A 7,830-nucleotide genomic window follows, 5' to 3' on the forward strand; every position below is an offset into this window, starting at 1 on the left:
TTTATGGAAGGTGTACAGAGATTGGCTTAAATATAAGAACAGAAAAAAGATGAGACACCAGGAAGCTGTCCCTTTACATCTGAGTTTCTTCTTCAAATAACATCATTGCTTTCAGATTGAGCTACATCTTCACCAGCTGAAATCTCTGTGTAAGCACACAAACCAGCTACAGAAGGTTGAGACCAAACAGTCTGGTCCATTATTCTCCAGTTATCTGCTATGAAGATTTCTTGCACCATCTGCTGAAACATGTACAAACATCAAATCCTGTCCCGGGTCCTGTTTGAGATGCAGGCTGGTTCTACGTGATAATTCTGTGCTACCTGCAGGGAGTAAATGAAACGGAACAGCTCTATGCTGGTACGAAATATCCAGTGCCATTTAGGCTTGGAATCCAAGTTTTGCTACATATAATACACTTCCACAGACCAAGGGGCAGGAGGAGATTAATAAAGCAAAGGTAGGCATATCAAAACTAAAGAATTTCCATACTAGAAATTCCCACATTGGTGATGGTCCCACCTGCAGGGAGCAGCAATTTGGTGTTCACCTTTGACCAGTCATAATCAAGACAATTTGTTGGCTAGTATATACAAATCTCTGATGGCCTGCAGAGGTGTAAAGGGCAGCTGTGTGCTCCTGAGTCATGTGAAACTTAAACAAAGACCAGTAAGGTCCAATAGCGATTAAAAATTCCCCTTAGACTTGATCCAGTAGTGATTATACAGGACAAAAGAGGGAAGCAGTCATCTCTCCAAGTGTTTCTTCACTAATTATTTAGAAAAAGTAATCTTAAAAAAAAAAAAAAAGTAGTCTAATAAAATCATGCAAAAGTAGCAGAACCAGGCTTAATCACAGATACAAGGCTGTCTTTGGAAGAAGCAAAATTGGTGACTCCAATCACACCAGGGAGATGGGTTGTCCTGGTCCGTCTCAATCTTTCATTTCCCAGGAGTTTTCCAAGACAGAGTGATGCTTTGCTTGTTTGTCTGAGCCTTGGAGTGCTTTTGGTTGGAGGGGACGCAGCATCACTTCCCACAGACTTCCTCCGGAAGCGTCTTCGGTGGGGAATTGCACAGGATGGATGTGCATGGTGGCTCCCCTTCAGAGGAAGCACGTCAAGTGCCAATGCCAAGGGCTCATGTCACCCAGAGGCAAAGAAGCAGAGAGGGGCCTCTGCTGTGGGTTCCAACAGGCCTTATTGTTACAGGGTCCAGGGCGCAGAAGAGCCCCAAAAAAGCCTGTGCACAGGATTTTATAGAGGGGGTAAATTAGGGTGGAGGAAAGGGAAGGGACCAATGGGATACAAGCAAGGGGGAGGAGCCAACTTAACAGTAACCAATAGAGGAAAAGGGAGGTGGGAGTTATAACAAGGAGCCAATAAACAACCGAACAACAAAGAACTTTCTGGAACAGGGGGAGGTGGTTGGAGTCAGGGTGCCACCCAGGGGGATGCAGCTTATACCTCAATACCGCCCATTGACCTGCCCTCAGATTCACTGGACAGGGAAATCCACCCACTGGATGGCCTTGGTTTGATTGGCGTTTGATTGCCACAGCCCAGAAATGGGCTAGGCCACCCTAACAACGGAGCAAAAGGTATGTTCTCTGATGGACATATTAACATCAGCTAAAGCTATGTTTAAGCACCTGGAACAGCCCAACATGCATGCTTTGATAACAAAAGCACTTCTTAATTTAGCAGTGAAACTTCTGTTTCTTCTATAACTTTATTTGCACTGCAATCTAGTACTAGACACAGTCAAATCCTGAGCAGACTGTCCTTTGAACAATTAGGCATGAGAAGGAAGAAAACCATTTGCCTATTTGTTTCACAATTCATTTGCAGGAGTTAAAAAACATGAAAAACAAGGAGGAACCAAACAGTAGGTAAGACTGCCACTGTTTAACTCCCATGTCCTGGTGCTCCAGGGAGCCAACAGAATAACATAGTTAATACAGAACAAAAGTGATCATAAACACTTCTTTTTTTCTCCAGGAGTAGGTAACAATAGATAAATAAATAAATATTAACGGTCCAAAGACTCCTGTCTTCCTACCTTTCTGCAGATAATTTTATGCCTGTGATGTTGTGGCATGCCCCATAGAAATCATATAACTATAAATCTGGTCATCAATCTAAACAACATCTATTTGGTATTTCCCAGGAAGATCCTTGGACCTTAGAAACAGTTTTCCAGAGCTCCTTTACTCAGTTATGCTTGGAAGCACACAAATTAATTTGAATAAAATTATTTCATGCCTGAAACACCATCCTGATACACTACAGCAACTCTTACAACACCCTTGTGATCTACGTATCAGCACACCTGCCATGCATTTACTTTTTGAGTGATTGCCTACAGTGAAGATGAAAAAAGTTTCTGTAAATCTGTGCACTAAACCAAATACCTGCTACATGTACTAATGCACATGGCAGAATATCCCAGATCCCTTCCATTAACATGTGTGCATGTGTGTGCCTGTACAAACACATAAATATTTATATAAAGGAATGTAAGAGGAATTAATAGTCTTTTGTTTTCTCTTTTCATTGTAATTTAGCACCGGCTATTTTAAGACAAACTAGAAATTAATCATCTAGCTCTGACACCATGGGAAATTCATGTCTTTGAGTGTGTACCCAAACTCACATACCTGTGATAAAACCCCGAATGTTCTTTGGGTTTATTTCTGTCATTTCCACACATTTTCTCACATTTCTGCCTCCCAAGCAGAGACAGAAATACAGGTAAGATTGTTGAAAAATGTAGGGACTACCTCTTTATATTTCCTCCTAAATGGGCCCTAGTTTGGCAAATGTCCTCACAACATTTCCAAAACTTTTGACAATTACATGATTCAGATCAGCATAAACATGTGCACTTTGAGGGAGGCATCTGCTTCAAAGCCCACCTAAACACAGTAGTTTTTCAAAGCTTAAGCATTTGCTGTTTGAAGTTGTGAGATAGGTGCTATCTTTAAAAGTTGATGGGAGGCTTTGAACACAGGCCCCAGTGTCATGCACAGAAGGAAAATACCACACAAAGATGGGGAAACAGGAATGCAGTCTCCAGGACACTGCCAGAATTTCTTCCATCCTCATTATCCCTTGTCAAGGTGTGCAGTGCCCAGTGCTGGGTGCCACACACTGTGAAGGTGAGGGTCCAAAAGGAGGCTGTCGAGGGGAAAAAACACTGGGAAAGTATAAGGCTGAATGAAAAGAAGATCCACAAGCAAAGCCTGCCGATGTAAATCAGATTGTTAAGTCCAAAAAGAGAAGACTGAAGAACAGGAACAGCTTGCTAAATCAGCATTGCTAATGTCAGTAAAGAGTACTTAACCATCAGCTAGATAAACTGGCAGGAAACAGGTGCTGATGCATGGTATCACCCTCAGGTGAAGAAAGGACCAGATAACTTCCATCCTGGTGATTTTGTAACCATACTGACAGATCTCCACCTGCACTGGTTCACAGTGTAGTTTCCTCTCTTGCCTTTTTTTTCTTTTTTAATTTTTTTATTTTTCCATCAAATAAATATATAAATCTGCAATGCAAAAAGGAGCAGCATCAACAGGATAGACTGAGAATGTGTGAATGAATGGTTCACCCCAAAAAAAGGATTTGGGGCATTTTCTGAATAACTAGGATATATATAATCAAAAAATTAACAAAATAATATAAATATAGCCCCGATAAGTATATAGAATATAAGGCTTCAAATGAAAGCAAGTAACAATCTATACTGCCAAATGAAATAAGTCCAGAGAAAGGGCCTGAGCCCTGATCATCCACAGTCCTAAATCATTTTCTTGCTCCTTGGGTTTCTTTTGGTTCTCTAACGGTCTCTCTCCAAGAGGAATCTGCTATGGAAAGAGCTGGCCCTAAACAGTATGGACCCTGAGCAGTGTGGACAGTGTGTAACTGTGACACAAGATTTTAATGATAAGGACAGTTCTGGCCTTTTTTCTTTCATCACTGTTGACAGCTGCTGTGACCTTCTCACTTGTTTTGTGCATGACAAACAAATTCTTTTGAACGTTGTCATTTTCTTTAATTATTTTGAAAAGCTGGAAATAAAAGCCAATTCCAAATAAGTAGTTTCAGTTTTCAAATACATCTCCTCAAATTGGTTTAGCCCAGTATTTCAGACTTAGGGATATATATGTAGATATGTAGCTATATATATATATATATATATATATATATATGTACTGGTTTGTTTGTTTGTTTCACTGTCAAACTCAAAAAAGGATAAAATTAATCACTAATTTACATAGTCCTTGTCTTCAAAGACCTTTCCTTCAAGAACCTGTGACAGCCAGCTTGTGGAAATGCAGAGCCTGTGTCTTCAAAATAACACATTACTCATTTTCTCCTCAAAGCATTTAAAGTGAAACTTAAATCAATAGCAGAGTTTGCTCATGCATGTGGGGCTCTGGGCCTCTCTAAGCTCACCTCTGACAAGTGGAAGTGGCTCATAGAGCCTGTAGGGTCTGTGCTCTGCAGTGTGAGATGCCCTACAAGGCCCTGAGCTGACACCACGCTGGCAATCTTTGATACAGAGAGCTATTTCCATTACTAGGCTGCCTGTTTTAAGTGTCTCTGGTATCTCTGCATCACACTGAAGCCATTCCTGCAGCCCCTTGCTGTCCTGTGTTTCGGGCTCTCCCACATCTATCCTGGGCAGCCCCTCTTGGCCTGCCTCAAAACTCTCCTTTCCTGTGGTAATTTCAGTTCTTTTCCTCCAGCCTTGGGAGGAATAACACCTTCCAGGCTGACTGAGGATAGCTGGGTGGGTGGATAACTTCTCCCCTGGAGCAAAGATGGGAAAAAGAGAACAAAATCCTCCACAAACCCATGTGATTAATGCTGCCTTATCTATATAATAAATCACTTGTCCTTAGCTCTTTAAAAGTTAAATTATTTAAAAATAAACTTATATCCTCCTTTTATTTTCCAGCCCTTTGTATTCAGGCAGGCAATTCAAAGCTGAACAGAGAAAAAACATGCCATCTTTAAAGTAATTCCTGTTCATGTCAAGATTTTTGAAATGTCAAGATTTTCCTTGCTGATTGTAACAAATGCTGTGAAATCATGTATAACAGCAGTTAGCTTGCCCATCTTCTTTTTTTTATTATCAGACTTTCTGGTGTACTGATGCTGCAAATACCTAATCAGCTCATCTCTTGCCCCGTTTTTCATGAGCCTGAAAAGTGAGACTCTTTCTCATCTCTTTCAAGTCAAGGCTAGAGCTTGAAATTGGTATTAATGGCTTCCAAAGGAAAGTGTATGCAAGCTCTGTGAAACTGGAAAACATCCCAACGGGGAACTGGAGGGAGAAACAAATGAGAAAATAAGGAAGAAGATGAAACATTCTTTAATGATATCCTGAAAAAGAAAGGAAAAATTCTGTCTCCTTGGGGGCATGGTCCTTTGGGGGAAATGTAAGCACAACTACATACTCTTCCAGCAAACATCTTCTTTGCTAGTACGTGCTCTGAGATTGCTTTCAAGTTGGCTGCTTCCCAGGAGCTAAGCACTAAGTGAGTCCCCTTGATGTGCATGGATGTTTTGACAGGAGTGGGTGCTCCCAGGGGGAATCAGGCAGGACCCTCCAGGCGGCTGGGGCTACACTCTGGAACCACTGACTGCAGAGAGAGGGTTCTGGTTGTGCCCCAGCCAGGCTGAAGGCATCCATGGGCCATGTGGTGGACACAGGCACCTCACCCACGCCTCAGTACCCCTTGTACACTGAAACTGAGAGGGTGCTCAGGAGCCTTTCATTTATTGACTTTGCTTCTGGAAAGAGGTGATGGGTTGATTCAGTACATCAGGTCGTGTGTTTTTCTGTTCACAGGGGGTGTTAGATTAGATACAGGGTGGAGCTCAGACCTGTGAAGCTTTGGTGGGTGAGTTAATATGCAATAACACTGCTCTAGTGATTTTTGGGCACCAAAGGAAGGAAAGAAAAAAGAAATCTGTGCAGCAGAGCATCTCTCAGAGGCTCCTTATGAAAACAGGCCATCTGGCTTCACTGCAGTGCATTTGTTAACTCTCCAGCCTACTACTGTTCCCCTGCTGGGTGACACATGCTGAATCTGTCACACAACTAGGACAAAATTATAAATAAACAATGCTGCATTCAAATAAAACAGAACTTTCCTGCAATAGGCTTACAGGAAGAAAAACGAAGTCAAGAGGCAAATCCTTGTTCTTTTGTGTGCAGGATAGTAGGTCCCTTGTTCAGCACTGAAAAGGATATGTGGATCTCTCCCTGGAGGAAGGTGCCTTTTGTTGAGTGCTGCTCCGCATAAGTGTTGCAGATGCAGACCCAAAGGCATTATTGACAGCAACCACTTGGGCTTTTTGGGATCTCAACCACTGTCATGGGCCTGTTTTGCTCTTCACTGGCATGTGGTGAGAAACAGCTTGTAGTGCTCCAGGGTTTAAGAGAAATGAGGGCACTGGGGAAGCAGAGAGGTGAAGTCTAATACCAAGTTAGTAGGAAGAATGGGAAGGACAGCTGGAAATTCCAGAAAAGCAGCTGGAGTATGGGATTGCCCTTGCATCATTGTTTGTGGGGATTTTGCATGCTGTCTAAGATACTGAGCAATCCTCTCCTTTTCTCTTAAATAATCAGAGATCTTCTCCAGCATAGAGAGACTTGTGGGTATGATAAACCCATCTGAACTGCAAAATCCATGTAAGCCAAGATGCAACATAAATATTAGGACCTCTCTACTCTCAGTCATGGCCCCGTTCAGAAAGCAAGCTGAAGAAAACTTACATGCCAGGTCCCTGGCAGTCAATTCCATCCATAAGCCAGGCTTTGTATGCCTGTGAACTGTATGGCAGTGTAGTGATAGTTCATACTGACACCTGGGAAAGACAGAGGAAGCTTTCCATAGGCTTGGGAGTTAAAAGGCCATGTTAACATTGGCTGCAAGCCACCATTCTCTGTAAGCAAAAGCTTTCTCTAGGCTGAAAAGGTAACAGGCCACGCTAACTGGGATATTCATCTATTTTTTTTCATTCCTTAAGTCTCTATCATTCAATGCCTGAACAAATAATATTGTGAAATGGTGAAAAATTGTTGCAAGCTAGATTTCCCAGTGGATGTGGCACATTTGCACAGGCTGCAGTGTTCAAAGGCCAAAAGCTGGGTTGTTAAAAGATTAAATACTTCTTCTATTTCAATCTTCAAAGAAAAAACACCCAATTGGTCTGGTTTTGTCCAGTTCAGTGTTCTGCAGCTTATTTGAAGTCATAGTATACGAGTGGAATTGCTTTGGATTCACGTTCATGGGAGTAAGAGAGAATCTGGGCTCACGGGGGTGAACAGATGTGACCTGAAGCATAATTAGGGTCAGGGTATGTGTGAGTGTGGATGTGTATGCACAAAACACATGGCTAGGAATCCTCTCCTCCACACACACAGCTCTCCAGAGGTGGCACACTCACAAAAGGCTGTTTCAGTTGTTTAAAAGTAGAGAATTAAGAAGAAAGCTGTAGGAGCTACTGAGACTGCTGTGCCATCCCATGAAAAATCCCAGCTGCTTTCAGAGCAGTGTGCCACTAAAAGGGATGGCCTGCTACTCTACCCAGTACTGGCTCCAGGTTTCTGCCCACTAAAGCTGATCACAAGGTCACAGAGAAAATGGAAAGGTCATGATTTTACTAGCAGTCCTGGGAAAGTCAGGGGAGAGAGGCAGGACTGGCACTATGGGTGACAGAAGGGACTTTGATGAACACAAGGCTGTTGTAGGATGTCACCCTCATTTTGACCTCTTTTAGACCCATTTGTTTCAGGAGAAACTCCCACAGGG

At 42.4% G+C, this 7,830-nt stretch overlaps 1 long non-coding RNA gene across 1 annotated transcript; it reads left to right on the forward strand.

The window, feature by feature from the left end:
- The first annotated feature begins 1,507 nt into the window (after positions 1–1,507).
- LOC138118927 (uncharacterized) lies at positions 1,508–2,516 on the forward strand. Its single transcript, XR_011155332.1, has 3 exons — positions 1,508–1,599; positions 1,850–1,890; positions 2,169–2,516. It is a non-coding gene; the product is annotated as an uncharacterized lncRNA (long non-coding RNA).
- The last annotated feature ends 5,314 nt before the right edge of the window (positions 2,517–7,830 follow it).

The sequence above is a fragment of the Aphelocoma coerulescens genome, chromosome 1, assembly GCF_041296385.1.
Source record: "Aphelocoma coerulescens isolate FSJ_1873_10779 chromosome 1, UR_Acoe_1.0, whole genome shotgun sequence".
NCBI classification, from domain to species: Eukaryota; Metazoa; Chordata; class Aves; order Passeriformes; family Corvidae; genus Aphelocoma; species Aphelocoma coerulescens.